The following is a 19,948-nucleotide window of genomic DNA, read 5'->3' as shown; positions in this document are numbered from 1 at the left end:
GTGATGGACAGGGAAGCCCGGCATGCTGCAGTCCAGGGGATCACAAAGAGTCGGACACGACTGAGCGACTGAACCGAACTGAGAGGAAAAGCGTTAAATGAATGCGGAGTCAAAACCTCATATAAGAGTGAGACGGGAGAGCAGCAATCCGCACCATGCAGCCTCGACACGGGCTGTGGGACAGCCTCCTGGGCGGTCCCCATCCCCCTGCACCCCCGGGCCGCGCGCCTGAGCTGCACTGGCCGCGCGGCAGGGCCCGGGTTGCAGCGTCTGGCTCTGAGCTCCGGCTCCGGGCGCAGAGAGGCGCCGCGGGGCTGCGGCGCTGGGGGTCGGGGTCGGGGCGGGTCCGCGCCGCGTCGGACCCGCCCACCGTCCGGCCGGCCAGTCAGTGCGCGGCTCGGGCTCGCGCCTCGGCCAATCCGCAGCGGCGGGAGCGGCGCCCGGCGCGGCTGGGCGCAGAGCGAGCTCGGACTCGGAGCCGGCGGCCTGGCCGCCCCGGAGCGAGCGCGGCAGGGAGGAGCGCGCGGCGGGACGGGGGCGCCCCGGGGCCGGCGCCGCTCCCGCTGAGCCGCGGCCACTTTCCGGCGGACCCTCGGGACTCTGCGCGCCGCGCCGCAGGTAGCTGCTCCCCGAGCTGGGAGGCCGATCGCGCTCCGGGCCCCCGCGGGTGGAGCGGGCGGGGGCCGGGCCGGCCGCGAGGTCGTAGCGCTGCGGGAGCTGCGCGAGCACCCCTGGAGCCCCCCGAAGCTGCCTCGGCTGGAATGCCCCGGGGAGACGCGCTTCCCCCAGCCGCTCCCCACCGCGGGCTTCCAGCGGTGAGAGTGAGCGAGGGGAGTCCGCTAAGGCGGGCAGGGGTGCAGGGTCGGGGGGGAAGACGTGATCCCTGGACACCCTGCCCCGCACACAGGCGCTGTCTTCCCTTGAGTGTCCGCCCCGAGATCTGGGTCCCCGGGACGTCTTCGTGGGGCCCGAGCGAGAGAGGCGACAACAGGTGTCCTTGCGGACGGTGCTTTTCTCCACCGTCCACTCCTCACCCCAACCCTCCCCCAAACTGCGTTGGCGTTCTGCGCCCCACTTTCGGGGTGCCCGGATACAGGGACCCCAGCCTGGCCTCTCAGGCGCGATGCCCGCTGGACAGCGCCCAGAGGCGGCCTGGACCCGGCCTTTGGATGGAGTTTCCTCCTCGCGTTGCCAAGCGATTTGCCTGACACCCGCCCCTCTCCCTGAGATGAAGAGAGTTGATGTGGTTGGTGTGTGTGTGCCTCTGTTGCAGCCTGTACTAAAAGGAGCTGCCCCAGGGCTGTGAGTCAATCATTAACTGGTTTCTGTACAGCTAGTGGCCTCCGTCTCTTTCTCTGAGGCAGGTCCTTCGTGGTCTCCTGCGCTTCACTCTTCTAGACTGTAAAGTCAAAACACTGCCTTTACCTGCCCGATGGCGTGGCTTTGCGGAGTAAGTGAGCCAAGCTGGAAAACACTGAGGCCAGCGCTTAAGTATTCCATAAACGCTGGCTTAGTGTTCATTATAGGGAGCGGATGGCCTTTTTAAAGAGTAAATCAGACGTGTCCAAACGGGCCCAGTGACTCTTTGGAGTTCTGAACAGCTCTTTACACTTGAAGGGGAAAAGTAATCTTACTAATGTTACTGATGGTATCATTTAAAGGTACTATATCCTTTGAGGGATTTAAAAAAAGAAAAACAAGCCTCCTTCACTGGAATGGTGAGAGATAAATGGATTCCAACTAGTAACTGAGAAAACTTTGTAACCCTGGAAAAAAAAGTGTATGAATGTCATGTGAAAAGACTGTGTTGCCTCATTACTATGGCTGATTTAGGGGGAAACTTTGAACGTTCTTCTACTCCCTACTCCTCCCTTAAAACAAGTGAATTTTAAAAGAGAGAGAAGAGAAAAGCAAACAAAAGCCCAACCACACAACAAAATGCCAACGGCTCACAGAAACCTAAAATTATAGTTCCCACTTGAGGTTTTTTTTTTTTTTTTTTTTTCCAGTTTCTGACCTGGGTGGTCTGCTTCGGTTCTTTGCCACTGTGTCACTTTCCTTGTTTAATTTGAAGAGTCAGATAAATGTTTCACTCCCTGAATGTGTCTTTTTAAAAGCTAAAATATCAATATATATCAGACTTGCTTGGATTTCTGAGCCCTCTGCTACTTGTTTCCTACCCCCCCGACAAATCCCAAAGGGCCTTCCCAGAAATTCTCTAGGGCAGGGGTCCCCAGCCTCTGGGATCTAATGCCTGATGATCTGAGGAGCTGATGAAACAATAATAGAGACAAAGTGCATAGTAAATGTACTTGAATCATCCCGAAACCCAACCCCTAACTTTGGTCTGTGGAATAATTGTCTTCCATGAAACCTATCACTGGTGCCAAAAAGGTTGGGGAGGGCAGCTCTAGAGTAATGTTAGTGGGAACCTGTTTGTCTTTCTCAGAACATTACCCCCACAACCTGAGAGCTGGGGAGAGGGCGCAGGTAAAGTGCCCCAGTGCTCCTAGGGTCTCTGGCACATTTACCAGGAGCCTTAGAATAAATACATCCACTCAGAGAACGTGACTATCATCTGAGAGGGTAAGGAGCCAACTTCCAGATGTAAATCTTCCAAAGTGAGTGAAATTGCTCAGTCATGTCTGACTCCTTGCGACCCCATGGACTGTAGCCCACCAGGTTACTCCGTCCATGGGATTTTCCAGGCAAGAGTACTGGAGTGGGTTGCCATTTCCTTCTCCAGGGGATCTTCCTGACCCAGGGATCGAACTAGGCAGATGCTTTACCATCTGAGCCACCAGGGAAGTCATATGTTTCAAATGTCAGATTAATTCACCAGCCCTTTCAGTTGTTGGTGAGAAGACCCTCCCTCTGCACCTGAGTGGGGGGATTTGGAAGCTGTGCTGGAGGAGACACAGAGGCACGTGGGGCAGGGGGCAGGTTGCCGAGTTCAGAGCCACACCCGCCCCTGACAGCTGGGAAACTTGGAGAAGTTGCTTGATTTTTTCTGAGCCAAAGTCTCTCTCACATTGCAAAATGAGGGCTCAAAAAAAAAAATTTTTTTTTTTTTTAGAGGAATTGTTCTAAGGATGGTGCTAATGAATAGAAACCCCTAGTGCCATTCCAGGGATGTGGTTATAGATCAGTAGCAGACAGAGGAGGTCTACAAGGTAAGAATGACGAACTGTACCTGGGAAAGTCTCTCTGGAGAGAGAGAGACTTTGTTGAGGGGATACACCTGAGCTGAGTGTAGACTAACAGGCAATTCTCTTGTGCAGACAGAACTGAGCTGGGATTGGAAGGAAGAGTAAGGCAGAGGGGAGGATTCCGGAAAGAGAGGGTACGGGATATCAGAAGTGCTATAATAGTCATCTTAGGAAAAATCAGCAAATACCTACCCCTGCCTACCCCATCCCAGTCTCCGTGGCTTACTACCAACCGCCGTCTGTTTCTCACCCATGTTACATGTCCAGGGTAGGGCATTCATGGTTCTGCTCCTCATGTGTCTCCATTTTGGGGCCCATTAAGGCTTAAGAACCCTGGAGAAGGGAAAGGATACCCTCTCCAGTATTCTGGCCTGGAGAATTCCATGGACTGTACAGTCCATGGGGTCACAAAGAGTCAGACAAGACTGGGTGAGTTTCACTTTCAAGGCTGAAGAAACAGCCTCTTGCTGGGACGTACTAATCTTGTTTATGGGAGAGGGGGAAAAAGAGAACGTGACAGAATGAGATGACCATGGCCCTGAAAGGTCTGCTGAGAAGGAGCGGGTGTCACTTTAGCCCTCATGCTGTTGGCCAAGGTAAGCCACGTGGCCAGAGCTAATGCTGGTGGTGTGGGCACATGTAACCTCTTGCAAAGGAGGCAGAGATGATTAGGAGGGAAAGCACAGAAGGAAACAAGGCCAGGGAGGTGTCCCAGAGGCAGATGATACAGGGTTATGTGCCAGGAGCCTGGGACTTTATCCTATAGGCGGGGAGCAGCCACTGAAGGGTTTTTTTCAGTGGACCTATATAGTAGTAGTAGTGTTAGGCGCTCAGTCCTGTCCGACTCTTTGCGACCCCATGGACTGTAGCCCATCAGGCTCCTCTGTCCATGGGATTCTCCAGGCAAGAGTACTGGAGTGGGTTGCCATTCCCTTCTCCAGGGCATCTTCCTGACCCCAGGGATCGAACCCTGATCTCCCGCATTGCAAGCAGATTCTTTACCATCTGAGCCACCAGGGAAGCCCAGTTGACGTATAGTTGATTTAGAAGGTTGTGTTACTCGAAGGGTTTTAAGGTGGTTGAGATGATCAAATTTTCAGGGTGAGTGCATCTCTAGTAGCAATGTAGGGAGACTGAAGCAGTTGAGATCTCAGATCTCTCCCTCTCACTGTCTGTCACATGACTTGAGAGTCCACTCCTAGAAGTGGCTCATTTGGGTGGCCTGTCTTCACAGGTGGTGGTTTAGTTGCTGAGTCGTGTCTGACTCTTGCAACCCCAGGGACTGTAGCCCGGCAGGCTCCTCTATCCATGGAATTCTCCAGGCAAGAATACTGGAGAGGGTTGCCATTTCCTCCTCCAGGGGATCTTCCTGACCCAGGAATCAAACCCAGGTCTCCAGCATTGTGGGCAGATTCTTTACTGACTGAGCTACAAGGGAAGCCCACAGGTCTTTACAGGTCTTCTAAAATGGGCGTCTCTCTCACATTAAAGTCCTTATTTCATAATTATCATCCAAAGCAACTGTTCTCAAAGTTTAGGGTGCATTGGAATCACCTAGAAGGCTTGAAAAAATAGATTTATGGGCCCCCATACCAGAGTCTCTGAACCAGTACAGCAGGGTGAGCCTGGGAACGAGCATTTCAGAGAGGTGCTCAGGTGATAATGATGCTGGCCCAGACGCCACACTCTGAAAGTCACCGAATTACAGGGAGGAATTATGACTGAGTTGAGGGGAAAGACCTGAAAGGAAGGGCCTGGTGGAAGGAGGAGAAAATCTGGAAGGTCCCAGGATAATCCATGTGGCAGTTGTGCTGGAGGCCAGCTTTGGCCTGTAAGAGTGACTGAGTCTCTGGGCTACACTGAACTGCAGGCACAGTGCTCTCGTCAGGAGACGAGAACAGCTCCGATTCGGAGAGGCGAGAAATGTGCCACCCTGCCTTTGTCATTCTGCCCCCACGCCCTGTCCAATCCATGAGTCTGTCAACGCAGTTCCAGTCCTGACCCGTCACACTTCTTGTCATCCCGATTTTGATTTCTTCCAGAGCTGGGTTTGCTCACTGGGTGGACATTTGGCTGAATTTTAAAATAGTCGAAAAAATTACTCGTTTCCCTTGAGGGTCTTCATGAATAAACATCTGTACCATATGATCATGCAAATTGTGATCACCACCCCCTGGATAAATAACCTCCTGAGAACCCAAGGTCATTCCTAGTTTGGATCATGCTTCTGGTTGGAGGAAGTTGTGACAGTTCCCTTAGCTGTGACTCACAGCTCCTGTAATGAGAAAGCATTCCAAGATCAGACGTTAAGGAGAAAATATGTTGGCATGTACAACATGACACAAGAAATAAACCATAATGAGGGTTTGTTTTCTTTTCACTGTGTTTTCATAAATCCCAGATGCGGCAAAAGTCTAATCAGTGATAGTCCTGCCCAATGGACATCATGTGAATGAATGAAATACTCTCAGGGTCAACTTTTGAGTGCTGGCTCGCAATTTACAGTATTTGTTTCAAGGTGTCATGAGTATAAAATGGTTTGTTGTGGGGCTGAATATACTAGAAACTCTGTGCATATTCAGTTCAGTTAAGTTCAGTCGCTCAGTCGTGTCTGACTCTTTGTGACCCTATGGACAGCAGCACGCCAGCCTTCCCTGTCCTTCACTATCTCCCAGATTTAACCCAAACTCATGTCCATTGAGTCGGTGATGCCATCCAACCATCTCATCCTCTGTCGTTCCCTTCTCCTCCTGCCTTCAATCTTTCCCAGCCTCAGGGTCTTTTCCAATGAGTCAGTTCTTCGAATCAGGTGGCCAAAGTATTGGAGCTTCAGCTTCAGCATCAGTCCTTCCAGTGAATATTCAGGACTGATTTCCTGTGGGATGGACTGGTTGGATCTCCTTCCAGTCCAGGAGACTCTCAAGAGTCTTCTCCAATACCGCAACTCGAAAGCATGGTGTGCCTCATGGTGTGCCTGTGCTATCAAATGAAGTGAGATTTGAAAAAGATCATTTTCCTAACAGAAATGTGATAGACAAATGACACTTTAAAATTGTACCCTTCACTGTTTACAATGGCCAGGACATGGGAGCAACCTAGATGTCCATCAGCAGACAAATGGCTAAGAAAGCTGTGGTACATATACACAATGGAATATTACTCCGCTATTAAAAAGAACGCATTTGAGTCAGTTCTAATAAGGTGGATGAAACTGGAGCCTATTATACAGAGTGAAGTAAGTCAGAAAGAGAAACACCAATCCAATATATTAACGCATACATATGGAATTTAGAAAGATGGTAACAACAACCCTATATGCGAGACAGCAAAAGAGACACAGATGTAATGAACAGACTTTTGGACTCTGTGGGAGAAGACAGGGGTGGGATGATTTGAGAGAATAGCCTTGAAACATGTATATTACCATATGTGAAATAGATGACCAGTGCAAGTTTGATGCATGAAGCAGGGCATTCAAAGCTGGTGCACTGGGACAACCCAGAGGGATGGGATGGGGAGGGAGGTGGGAGGGGGGTTTGGGATGGGGGGGACACATGTACCCCTGTGGCTGATTCATGTTGGTATATGGCAAAACCACCACAATATTGTCCAGTAATTAGCCTCCAATTAAAATAAATGAATTAAAAATAAATAAAAGTGTGCTCTTGGAGGCAGGAGAATTCCCTAGGTTTCTGGGTACCTCCAGAAGGATGTGAAAGCCCGTAGCCTGTGTCCAGGAGGCCTGCAGCCAGCTCCGTTGGTCAGATCTGTCTGTTACCCTGTCCAGGTAATTTTGGAAGGCCGGCTGTTTCTCCTCCTCCTGCAGAATTGGCCTTAGTGTTACCTTCCCTTGATCAGCTCTACAGTGAACTCCACAGTTCCCTCAATCTCAGGTCTCCAGGAAACTTGGTCTGCAGTTTCAAAAGATGTAGCAAACCAAACCCCAGACATGAGTGAGAACCAGTGAGGAAAGGGACACTTAAACTAGCCAGGAGGGATGTGAAACACTGAACATGTTCATTAGAAAGTGTTTTTGTTCATTGTTGGATAGCATTTATCCAGATATTTGACATTTAAAAAGCACAGATATTAAATAACTACATAAATAGCATACTCTCTGTATGTTTATATTGAATAAATGTTATGGATCATGTCATGTGTGTGCATGCACACTCAGTCATATCTGACTCTTTGCAACCTTGTGGACTGTAGCCCGCCAGGCTCCTCTGTCCATGATATTTCCCACACAGGAACACTGGAGTGGGTTGCCATTTCATTCTCCAGAGGATCTTCCTGACCCAGGGATCAAACCTGAGTTTCTTGCGTCCCCTGCAATGGCAGGCAAATTCTTTGCCAACTGCTCCACCTGGGAATATTGGAGAAGGCAATGGCACCCCACTCCAGTACTCTTGCCTGGAAAATCCCATGGACGGAGGAGCCTGGTAGGCCGCAGTCCATGGGGTTGCTAGGAGTCGGACACGACTGAGCGACTTCACTTTCACTTTTCAGATTCATGCATTGGAGAAGAAAATGGCAACCCACTCCAGTGTTCTTGCCTGGAGGATCCCAGGGACGGGGGAGCCTGGTGGGCTGCCATCTATGGTGTCGCACAGAGTCGGACACGACTGAAGCGACTTAGCAGCAGCAGCAGCCACCTGGGAATATACTGTGTATATTTTTTCCATGTCTAGCAATTTCTGGTGGTAAGTTTCTGGTGCTGTTGTTGTCTTTCTGAAATGTGACAACTTAGATAGAAACAGCCAGATTTCTATAGATGGATAATAGAAGGGCAGGATTGAAAACTCAGAGTTCCTTGAATTTTTTTGTTCATTGTATACACATCTGTCACTGCAGTTGGTCCCACATAACCCAGATTTATGTGCTTGGAGGTGGCCTCACTAGCAGCAAGAGGTGCTCAGTGTCCTTTATAGTATTTAGTCACAGTGAGGAGTGTGAAGCTACTTGGCAGATTGCTAATCTGCCCAGTAATATCTTTGGAAGGTGGCTTCGCATGAATGGCATTGAGTGTTTCCTGAGTATAAGGCTCTGAAGAAGACATGAGGAATTCAGAAAAGGGTAACACTTGGTGCTCTGATCTGAGAAAGGGTATAGTATTTGCGCAGAATTAATAATAGATACATAACAGCAAGGCCAAGAGGAGCCACATACTCAGAGGGGGCACGCATGCTGTGAATCCAGAAACGGGGTCTTTTCTGAGGTTGTCCTGGGCTGGGAAGGCTCATGGAGGAGCAGTTGCACCGGATTGGAGGGAGAAGTAGCATTTGGGTGGGAGCATTGGGGTTTAGGGGGCTTCCCTGGTAGCTCAGTCGGTAAAGAATCTGCCTGCAGTGCAGGAGACCCAGGTTCGATCCGTAGATCGGGAAGATCCACTGGAGAAGGAAATGGCAACCCATTCCAGTATTCTTGCCTGGAAAATCCCATGGACAGGGGAGCCTGGCGGGCTACAGTCCATGGGGTTGCAAGAGTCAGACTCGACTTGACTAAACCACCACCATCGGGCTTTAGGGAATGGACCCAAGTGAACTGTGGCTCTGATGGTCAGCACAGGCTTGTTGAGGACTGTGACTCAACTTCTGTATCTGAGTGAAGGGATCAAGGGAGAGGGGAAAAGGGAAACCTGAACTTCTTTGAGTCTTCTTTCTCGATCCCCGTCTGACCCTGTAATCCGGATATCCTGACAGCTTCCATTGTTTGCATCATCTCCTGGAAAACAAAGCCATTCAGTGATTCATTAGAAGATGAGTTACGCCAGACTCTCATCTGACCTTCTTAACATTTTACTTTATTAATAGGAAAGCGCTTTGGAGTGAAGGATGACAAACCACTTTATAAATACCATCTAATCCCATCATAAACTCTGTCAAGCTGGCAGGAGGTTGGTCTCTCTCCACTTGCGAAAAATGACTTGGGAAGGTCAAACGACTTGTTGAAAGTCGTGCAGGAATCCCCTGGCATATCACACCCCCTGATGCCATCTCCCTGGCATGTGGTGCTGCCCAGCTTCAGTTGCTTCGCAGATTTCCTGTCGGGATGGTGGCTCTCAGAACTTGGGCCCTTGACATCTAGTTAAGATTTTCTCCATCTATTATTGTACCCCACGGAGGCCTTCCAACTGTCTCGCAAAAGGTCCTCATTAATTTTAATTTGGGGGATGAGATAATTACACCCTTCTCTTTCAGGCTGAACCCTGGCTCTCATTGAAAGGAGGTACCATTTCAGTGCTGTGGGTTTGTGCAAACACACCATCTGAATGAAATGGCAGTCTCAGCATTTTTCACGCCAGATGCCAAGCGGTATAACAGGACTGTCAGTGGCTTTCAATCTGCCTGAACTTTGAAGTGAGACACCAGACCCTTACCAGCAAGATAGAATCCCTCCATTGGCTGCCTTTTGAAGTTAGCTAATTGCTTTTTTCTTTTTTTTTTAAAATGTGAGCTGCTTCAAATGAGAACAGATTTTATATCTGTTTGCTTTAGGAATCGAATATGTTTGTCTGTCTTTCCTGACTTCAGTTGTTAAGAGAGTAATTGTAATGCCACAGTTAAGTGGATAAGGTTGGGGTGATCCATAGCTTATTCAGTGACACATTATTTAAACGCCGTCTATTCCATGAACCCAGAGTTGTCACAAATAGCTTGGCTTGTGTCTTCGCCCAGTACAAAGTATTAATTTTTTAACAATACTCTTTGTTCTTAGATCTCCCTCCACTTTAGACTCTGGCAGTTGAAAGATGGGGAAAAAGCTTTTTTGAAATCGAAATGATCAAAATCACGGTCGATAGCTGTCATTCACTGAATTTTGCTAATTCCGGATCCTCTGTTGTTGTTCAGTCGCTCAGTCGTGTCTGACCCTTCGTGACCCCGTGGACTGCAGCACGCCAGGCTTCCCTGTCCATCACCATTTCCCGGAGTTTTTAGTCCCTGCTGTAGCTGGAAACAAAAGGAAAAGTGCTAGAAAGAATTAAGGCCAGGAGTTGGGGGGTGCGGTCTGTGCTGTCCACCACACCCGCAGAGATCCCGGTGGGAGGAAACGGGCCCTTGTTTTTGCTCTCTGGGTTCGCACTATCAGCAGGACTGCTGAAGCACACTTCCTTCTTTCTTTTCCCTATCTCTTCCTCCTTAAAATTTTCGTTATAAAGTATTAGCTAGAAAGGGGGTGAGTTGGGAGGGGGACCCCTTTGCGCCAGTTCAGCGGCTGTCACTCACATCAGCCTAATTGGGCGGGCGTGTCTGCACTTCCAGCTGCACCATCACACACAGCAGCCCTGTGCTCTTGGGACCAGGGGCTCTGCGCCCCATCCTCCGGTGGCCTCTGTCCTGTGAAGAAAACACAGTCCAGCCTGGACACTTGGCAGAGCTGGGTCCTGGCCGCAAGAAAACCGGATGAAGCTGTAGGTTTATTAAGACTCCAGAGCCAGACTATCCATGTTTGAGTGGTGGGCATTCTTTAACTTCCCTGTGCCTCAGTTTCCTATAATAAAAGTATCTAGTTTATACAGCTCTTTTGAGGAGTACATGAGTTACTTAGTTAAATGAGTTGTAAGGCACTTTGAGGTCAGTCTCTGGGAGACAGGAGGTGTCACATACATGGTTATCCAATAGCACACAAAAGCAAAGTAGTACATGATCATCACTGTAGGTAGACAGTGCTGCCATGGATAAAGCTTACCTAACAGTATGAAAAGGCAAAATGATAGGATACTGAAAGAGAAACTCCCCAGGTCAGTAGGTGCCCAATATGCTACTGGAGATCAGTGGAGAAATAACTCCAGAAAGAATGAAGGGATGGAGCCAAAGCAAAAAGAATACCCAGCTGTGGATGTGACTGGTGATAGAAGCAAGGTCCGATGCTGTAAAGAGCAATATTGCGTAGGAACCTGGAATGTCAGGTCCATGAATCAAGGCAAATTGGAAGTGGTCAAACAGGAGATGGCAAGAGTGAATGTCGACATTCTAGGAATCAGCGAACTGAAATGGACTGGAATGGGTGAATTTAACTCAGATGACCATTATATCTACTATGGCGGGCAGGAATCCCTCAGAAGAAATGGAGTGGCCATCATGGTCAACCAAAGAGTCCAAAATGCAGTACTTGGATGCAATCTCAAAAATGACAGAATGATCTCTGTTCGTTTCCAAGGCAAACCATTCAATATCACAGTAATCCAAGTCTATGCCCCAACCAGTAATGCTGAAGAAGCTGAAGTTGAACGGTTCTATGAAGACCTACAAGACCTTTTAGAACTAACACCCAAAAAAGATGTCCTTTTCATTATAGGGGACTGGAATGCAAAAGTAGGAAGTCAAGAAACACCTGGAGTAACAGGCAATTTGGCCTTGGAATATGGAATGAAGCAGGGCAAAGACTAATAGAGTTTTGCCAAGAAAATGCACTGGTCATAATAAACACCCTCTTCCAACAACACAAGAGAAGACTCTATACATGCACATCACCAGATGGTCAACACCGAAATCAGATTGATTATATTCTTTGCAGCCAAAGATGGAGAAGCTCTATACAGTCAGCAAAAACAAGACCAGGAGCTGACTGTGGCTCAGACCATGAACTCCTTATTGCCAAATTCAGACTGAAATTGAAGAAAGTAGGGAAAACCACTAGACCATTCAGGTATGACCTAAATCAAATCCCTTATGATTATACAGTGGAAGTGAGAAATAGATTTAAGGGCCTAGATCGGATAGATAAGAGTGCCTGATGAACTATGGACTGAGGTTCGTGACATTGTACAGGAGACAGGGATCAAGACCATCCCCATAGAAAAGAAATGCGAAAAAGCAAAATGGCTGTCTGGGTAGGCCTAACAAATAGCTGTGAAAAGAGAAGCAAAAAGCAAAGGAGAAAAGGAAAGATATTCCCATCTGAATGCAGAGTTCCAAAGAATAGCAAGAAGAGATAAGAAAGCCTTCTTCAGCGATCAATGCAAAGAAATAGAGGAAAACAACAGAATGGGAAAGACTAGGGATCTCTTCAAGAAAATCAGAGATACCAAAGGAACATTTCATGCAAAATGGGCTCGATAAAGGACAGAAATGAAATGGTATGGACCTAACAGAAGCAGAAGATATTAAGAAGAGATGGCAAGAATACACAGAAGATCTGTACAAAAAAGATCTTCATGACCCAGATAATCACAATGGTGTGATCACTGACCTAGAGCCAGACATCCTGGAATGTGAAGTCAAGTGGGCCTTAGAAAGCATCACTATGAACAAAGCTAGTGGAGGTGATGGAACTCCAGTTGAGCTATTCCAAATCCTGAAAGATGATGCTGTGAAAGTGCTGCACTCAATATGCCAGCAAATTTGGAAAACTCAGCAGTGGCCACAGGACTGGAAAAGGTCAGTTTTCATTCCAATCCCAAAGAAAGGCAATGCCAAAGAATGCTCAAACTACTGCACAATTGCACTCATCTCACACCCTAGTCAAGTAATGCTCAAAATTCTCTAAGCCAGGCTTCAGCAATATGTGAACCGTGAACTTCCTGATGTTCAAGCTGGTTTTAGAAAAGGCAGAGGAACCAGAGATCAAATTGCCAACATCCGCTGGATCATGGAAAAAGCAAGAGAGTTCCAGAAAAACATCTATTTCTGCTTGATTGACTATGCCAAAGCCTTTGACTGTGTGGATCACAATAAACTGTGGAAAATTCTGAAAGAGATGGGAATACCAGACCACCTGATCTGCCTCTTGAGAAATTTGTATGCAGGTCAGGAAGCAACAGTTAGAACTGGACACGGAACAACAGACTGCTTCCAAATAGGAAAAGGAGTTCGTCACCCTGTTTATTTAACTTATATGCAAAGTACATCATGAGAAACGCTGGACTGGAAGAAACACAAGCTGGAATCAAGATTGCCGGGAGAAATAGCAATAACCTCAAATATGCAGATGACACCACCCTTATGGCAGAAAGTGAAGAGGAACTCAAAAGCCTCTTGATGAAAGTGAAAGTGGAGAGTGAAAAAGTTGGCTTAAAGCTCAACATTCAGAAAATGAAGATCATGGCATCAGGTCCCATCACTTCATGGGAAATAGATGGGGAAACAGTGGAAACAGTGTCAGACTTTATTTTTTTGGCTCCAAAATCACTGCAGATGGTGACTGCAGCCATGAAATTAAAAGCTTACTCCTTGGAAGGAAAGTTATGACCAACCTAGATAGCATATTCAAAAGCAGAGACATTACTTTGCCAACAAAGGTTCGTCTAGTCAAGGCTATGGTTTTTCCTGTGGTCATGTATGGATGTGAGAGTTGGACTGTGAAGAAGGCTGAGTGCCGAAGAATTGATGCTTTTGAACTGTGGTGTTGGAGAAGACTCTTGAGAGTCCCTTGGACTGCAAGGAGATCCAACCAGTCCATTCTGAAGGAGAGCAGCCCTGGGATTTCTTTGGAAGGAATGATGCTAAAGCTGAAACTCCAGTACTTTGGCCACCTCATGTGAAGAGTTGACTCATTGGAAAAGACTCTGATGCTGGGAGGGACTTGGGGCAGAAGGAGAAGGGGACGACAGAGGATGAGATGGCTGGATGGCATCGCTGACTCAATGGACGTGAGTCTGAGTGAACTCCGGGTGTTGGTGATGGACAGGGTGGCCTGGTGTGCTGTGATTCATGGGGTTGCAAAGAGTCCGACATGACTGAGCGACTGATCTGATCTGATCTGAACTGCTGTAGTGAAGGGACTCATGACAGTTTGCATGCAAATGACACAGCTATTAAGTGTACTAGTGGAACTTGCCATTTCAAAGAATCCTTTGAGAGGGACTTCCCTGGTGGTCCCGCAGTCAAGACTCTGCACTCCCAAGGCAGGAAGTCAGATTCAGTCCCTGGTCAGGGAACTGGGGGCTTCCCTGGTGGCTCAGATGGTAAAGAATCTGCCTGTAATGTAGGAGACCTGGGTTCAACCCCAGGGTGGGGAAGATCCCTTGGAGGAAGGCATGGCAACCCACTCCAGTATCCTTGCCTGGAGAATCCCATGGACAGAGGGGTCTCTTGGGCCACAGTCCATGGGGTCGCAAAGAGTCAGACATGACTGAGCGACTAACACGCACACATACATACAGGAAACTAGATCCTGCATTCCACACGCGGCATCTGAGACCTGCCACAGCCAAAGGAATCATTGATAAATATGTTTATAAAAATGCCTTTTTTGTTCAATGAATGAAACAGTGTAACAGGAAGAGGGAAGTCCAGGATAACTTGATTTCCAGCTCCCCGCCCCCCCACCAACCCAAGGCAACTGGAAAACAGCTGCCATCGTTCTGGGCTGGGAAAGCTTCTGGTGGAGTAGTTTGGGGGAACAGAGAGTAGCTGTTCAATTTTGGATGTGATAGTTTGAGAGGCCTGTTGGATGATGAAACGAAGGTGCTTCGGCAGTGTTGGGGGAAGTCGGGGCTGGAGGCCTCTGGGTGGTGCTTCCCCAGCTGGGGATGGATCCAAAGCCATTGGGAAAGAAAGGAAGCAGGCCAAGAAGAGGGGTCTGAGGGCTGAGCCAGGAGTTATTCCAGCTCTAGTGGAAAAGTCAGGCTGCTTCCAGTTTTCTGGTTTGTTCCTTTTTTTTTTTTTAAAGGCTGTGGCGTGTGAGATCTTAGTTCCCAGACCAGGGATTGAACCCACACTCTTTACATTGAAAGTGTAGAGTCTTAACCCCTGGACACCAGGGAATTCCCACTCGTTTGCTCTTCCCTTTGCCTGTATAAAGTGACATGTGGGCCTCTCTGATGCGGGTGTTTTCTTAGCTAGTTTGTTGTTTGAGTTCTGTAACTCACGGACTTCGGAGTCACTGTTCTCAGGTCAGATACCGCTTGGCCTCAACCTGGCTTTAGGCTCTGGGGCAAGCGACTTACTCTCTGACACTCTGTGTTTCCTGACCTTGCTTGAGATGGAAACTGGGAGTAAAAATGCCCGTCTCTGAGACTGGAGGGCTCAGGAAGTGCAGGGGTATTCATGCTGGGAAGCTGTTAATCACTTTATCGCTGTAAAATGCTCCCGTCCCTGCCAACGGGTGAGAAGTGAGGAACGGTGACGGATCACACATTTTTAAAGTCCTTTGAATCTTCCCTGAACTGAAAACCACATTTTAATTTAACCCACACTGCTGCTATTTTCCTTTTTTTTTTAATTCAAAATAAAAGAGAGAGGTCAAGGAGGTACTGCAATAAATTCTACACACACGTCAGCCACTTAGGTTTCCCCTGTAATGGAAACAGGGCATCCAGAGATCAAATCTGGCCTCTGAATGTGGCAACTGGGACGTGAACCGCAGATGCGCAGGCATTCAGAAACCCAAAAAACAGAGAAAGTGGATACCCCTGGCAGTGGCAGCATTTCTGCGTAATGTATGCTAACATCGTATGTGCTCTTTACCACTGTGAGCCTTGTAAGAAAGTCCTCACTCTTTTCCAGTACATGAACTGGGCCTCCCAGTTTTAAATTCATTTTACGGCTGGTTGGAAAATGCATCTAAGATTTAAATTCAAGTTTTACAGTTGGTTGGAAAATGAACCTAAGACACTTGGCTTCACTCAACATTGCAATTCTGAATTTTTTTTTTTTTGCCTTACTCTCAATGTAAGCTCAGTAAGAACCAAGACATAGGGAGCATAGAATTCTGAAGTCTCATCTCTCAATTCTCTAATTAGAATGTCTGCTGTGTTTGCATATGTGGTTTACAGGCTCTGAATTTGTGGCTTCTCTGTTTTGCAAAAGTTACTGTCAGTGAGACGTCTACCGAAGGGAACACTGCTATTAGTGGTGGACCAAATGTATGGAGCCGTGTGGCTCGTTTCTAAATCCCTCCAAGAATTTTGGACGGACCTTGTCCAGATGGAGGTGGGTGGTGTGAGGACTGAACGCAAAAAACATTAGAAATAACCAAGGGGAAGAATTAATAGGAAAGAATTTGCGGTGATGAAACTTTTCTTTCTGGTCTTTCAGGTTGAGGAAGTAAGGAGAATAGGCACCAACTGTGGGAAATTTCCGTCCACTTGGAAAAAACAATAGACTAAATAATGCTCAGCCACGGGGTGAGAGCCCAGGCAATCACGGGGTCAAAGGGTTCTGTCCCATTTGTCTGTGGGGACACCTCCCCCGGCTCCCACAGAGGAACTCTTTCCCCTTAAACAATAGAAGTGTTCCTGGGAAGCTGGAAAGGTGCTTGCAGAGGGAGTTTTTAGAAATAATTTCAGAAGTACCTCAGTACTTATACCGGTTTTCTGTATTTTCCCAATTTCCTTTAGTGAGAGGGCATGCCTTTTATAATAAAGAAATCAAAAGGTAGATAATTAGATTAAAAATTGGAGGAATAAGTTTAAAAGAAGGAAATAGAGTAGGACGGCGGGTGGGTGAGTCGTCACTATTTCAAGAGGCCGAGTTACTCCCATTTCATAACGTGAGGATTATTTTGTCTGCAAGTCATGACATTTCCTAACATATCTGCTCTCTGCATCTATCAGTGCATGTCATCCATCAAAGCCCAAGGCCTGATTTATGAAAACAGGGCCAGCCCTCAGCGGACAGATTCTTACTCAACTGTCACACCACGCCAAGCCCACCCAGCATGCCTGGTTCCTCGCCACTGTCCCTGGTCATCCGAGACACCCAGGCACCCCTCCCTGCCTTCGTCAGCAGCCTGCACTGGGGTGTTTCTTGTTTGTGAGGGGCCTGCGGCCCAGGGACAGCTTTGCAGTCAGCCAGGGGCCCAGCTCCAGGGCCCGCAGCTTGTGAGGCAGCCCTACTTTTTAGCGTTTGGGTGGACTGTCTTGGTGTTATGCCTGTGTGTCTTGTTTTGTTGGGGGAAGTGGGAGGGGAGAGGATCTTCAAAAAGGGAAGGAGATACCCTCTGCAGTGCTGAAAATGGAAATAAGGAATTTTATCAGTTCAGGGTCAGAAGAAGCCACAGTGCCTGGCTTCCTTCTGCTCTGCTCCCCTGGAGTGGCTTTGCTTCGTTTTGAAAAGTCTGACAGCAGCGGGAACTAGATAAGTTGTTCTTGGTTGGAGCTGTTAGCTGGGAATTTCACATACAAGGACCTTAGGAGAGATGTCTCTGAAGCTCCTGAATTTAGACAGAATGTTGCCTGTATGTGTATTTACCTGGAGGGGAGGGTCTCTTACTTACATTATATTTCAAAGAGATCCAGAGAGTCAGACTTTTTTTTTTAAGTAAGGTTAATCGTGCTTCTCAGTTGGGGGTCATTTTGTCCCAGCAGACAAATCTGGTGACACTGTTAGCTGTCATGATTTCAATGGGCATGCTACGGGTGCCTAGAAAGTAGAGGCCAAGGATGCTGATAAACATCATACATGGCACAGGGCAGCCCCCATAGCAAAGAATCATCTGGCACAAATGTCAATAGTGTTCATCGTTGTAAGAAGTTAGCCAGCTAATGTTTACAGATACGTTCCTTTTATTGTATGTATGTACGTCACAATACATACATTTATGACAAAAATAAAAATTACTTACTTTGCAATAAAAAAAAAAAAAAAACATAAGGTTAAGAATCAGTTCCTAGGGGGAGAACTTCAAGTTTGAGTGCCTCCTGGCCTTAGCCCTAACCAGAGACCCCTTCCTGACAGATGAATTGCGTATGAAGTGGAAGTACCAGGGTAAGTGCATAAAACATAAGTAAATCCATGGTGCAAACAAGTGAGGAAGGTTTCACTTCCCCTAGGGCTGGAAAACTAGAAATACACAACTCCTGTGGTTCTGTCTAACTCCGCCTGTGTTTTTGCCTCTCTGTCTCATCCTGGAGCCTCCAGAGCCCCCTCAACTTGGTGTTACCTGAAGCGTTCGCTAGTTGACGTGAACACTAAAATCTGTCCTACCTGCTCTTCTTCTTGATTCTACAACCCATGGGGTTGCAAAGAATTGGACAGGACTGAGTGACTGAGAGCACACGCACGCCTCTTGATTCTAAGCAAAGCAGGTGGTTTTCCAACCCCACAGTGGAAGGTGGACTGCAGCCTGGGGCCTCCACAACGTGACTCAGATCAGATCAGTCACTCAGTCATGTCCGACTCTTTTCGACCCCATGAATAGCAGCACGCCAGGCCTCCCTGTCCATCACCAACTCCCAGAGTTCACTCAGACTCACGTCCATCGAGTCAGTGATGCCATCCAGCCATGTCATCCTGTCGTCCCCTTCTCCTCCTGCCCCCAATCCCTCCCAGCATCAGAGTCTTTTCCAATGAGTCAACTCTTCACATGAGGTGGCCAAAGTATTGGAGTTTCAGCTTTAGCATCAGTCCTTCCAAAGAAATCCCAGGGCTGATCTCCTTCAGAATGGACTGGTTGGATCTCCTTGTAGTCCAAGGGACTCTCAAGAGTCTTCTCCAACACCACAGTTCAAAAGCATCAATTCTTCAGTGCTCAGCCTTCTTCACAGTCCAACTCTCACATCCATACATGACCACAGGAAAAACCATAGCCTTGACTAGATGAACCTTTGTTGGCAAAGTAATGTCTCTGCTTTTGAATATGCTATCTAGGTTGGTCATAACTTTCCTTCCAAGGAGTAAGCTTCTTTTAATTTCATGGCTGCAGTCACCATCTGCAGTGATTTTGGAGCCCAGAAAAATAAAGTCTGACACTGTTTCCACTGTTTCCCCATCTATTTCCCATGAAGTGATGGGACCTGATGCCATGATCTTCGTCTTCTGAATGTTGAGCTTTAAGCCAACTTTTTCACTCTCCACTTTCACTTTCATCAAGGGGCTTTTGAGTTCCTCTTCACTTTCTGCCATAAGGGTGCTGTCATCTGCATATCTGAGGTTATTGATATTTCTCCCGGCAATCTTGATTCCAGCTTGTGCTTCTTCCAGTCCAGCGTTTCTCATGATGTACTCTGCATAGAAGTTAAATAAACAGGGTGACAATATACAGCCTTGACGAACTCCTTTTCCTATTTGGAAGCAGTCTGTTGTTCCATGTCCAGTTCTAACTGTTGCTTCCTGACCTGCATACAAATTTCTCAAGAGGCAGATCAAGTGGTCTGGTATTCCCATCTCTTTCAGAATTTTCCACAGTTTATTGTGATCCACACAGTCAAAGGCTTTGGCATAGTCAATAAAGCAGAAATAGATGTTTTTCTGGAACTCTCTTGCTTTTTCCACGATCCAGCAGATGTTGTTAATTTGATATCTGGTTCCTCTGCCTTTTCTAAAACCAGCTTGAACATCAGGAAGTTCACGGTTCACATATTGCTGAAGCTGACTAGAGAAGGCATTTATAGTGAAGTCCTGCCTGACTGTTTATCCTGAGCCCAGCTGACCTTCCCACCCTTGGTTCCTGTTGCTTCTTGTATTGTACATTCTCTCTGGGTGACCTAGTCCAGAGCCATGACTGACCTGTCAGTCTGTGGGATGAACACTCGTCTCTGGACATGTCTGTTGAGTGGACCCATAGTTGCCTCAGTGTGGTTGTCCTGAATGCCCATCGAACTCACTGGGTCTAAAAGTGGACTCATATTGTCCCTACCACCCCTCAGCCGTTCTTCCCCCGAAAATCCTTATCTTGGAGGACAACACTAAAAATCTATCTGGTTTTCCAGGGTCCTTTTTATCCACTGACCACTACCCCTTCGATCTAAATGAACCCCAGATAGACTTCATCCCTGTGTCTGGATGATCTTACCTCCTAAGTGATTCATAAAGAACATCCCCCCTCTTTACCCCTCATCTTGCAATGCCCGATCA

General features: G+C 47.6%; 1 protein-coding gene across 6 annotated transcripts in view; it reads left to right on the top strand.

The window, feature by feature from the left end:
* Positions 1-486: 486 nt before the first annotated feature.
* Positions 487-19,948, top strand: part of STON2 (stonin 2) — a 184,864-nt gene continuing 165,402 nt past the window's right edge. For 4 of the 6 annotated variants that reach the window (XM_070797958.1, XM_070797957.1, XM_070797956.1 and 1 more), the window contains exon 1: positions 487-618. The gene's annotated coding sequence lies outside the window, so the exon portion shown is untranslated. Of the gene's footprint in view, positions 619-6,772; positions 7,913-19,948 lie in introns of those variants that run through there. The other 2 variants (XM_070797955.1, XM_019969351.2) reach the window with 2 other exon arrangements.

This window comes from Bos indicus, chromosome 10 (assembly GCF_029378745.1).
Source record: "Bos indicus isolate NIAB-ARS_2022 breed Sahiwal x Tharparkar chromosome 10, NIAB-ARS_B.indTharparkar_mat_pri_1.0, whole genome shotgun sequence".
NCBI lineage: Eukaryota > Metazoa > Chordata > Mammalia > Artiodactyla > Bovidae > Bos > Bos indicus.
Note: the sequence above shows the minus strand (reverse complement) of the source record. Positions and strands in the feature narration are given on the sequence as shown.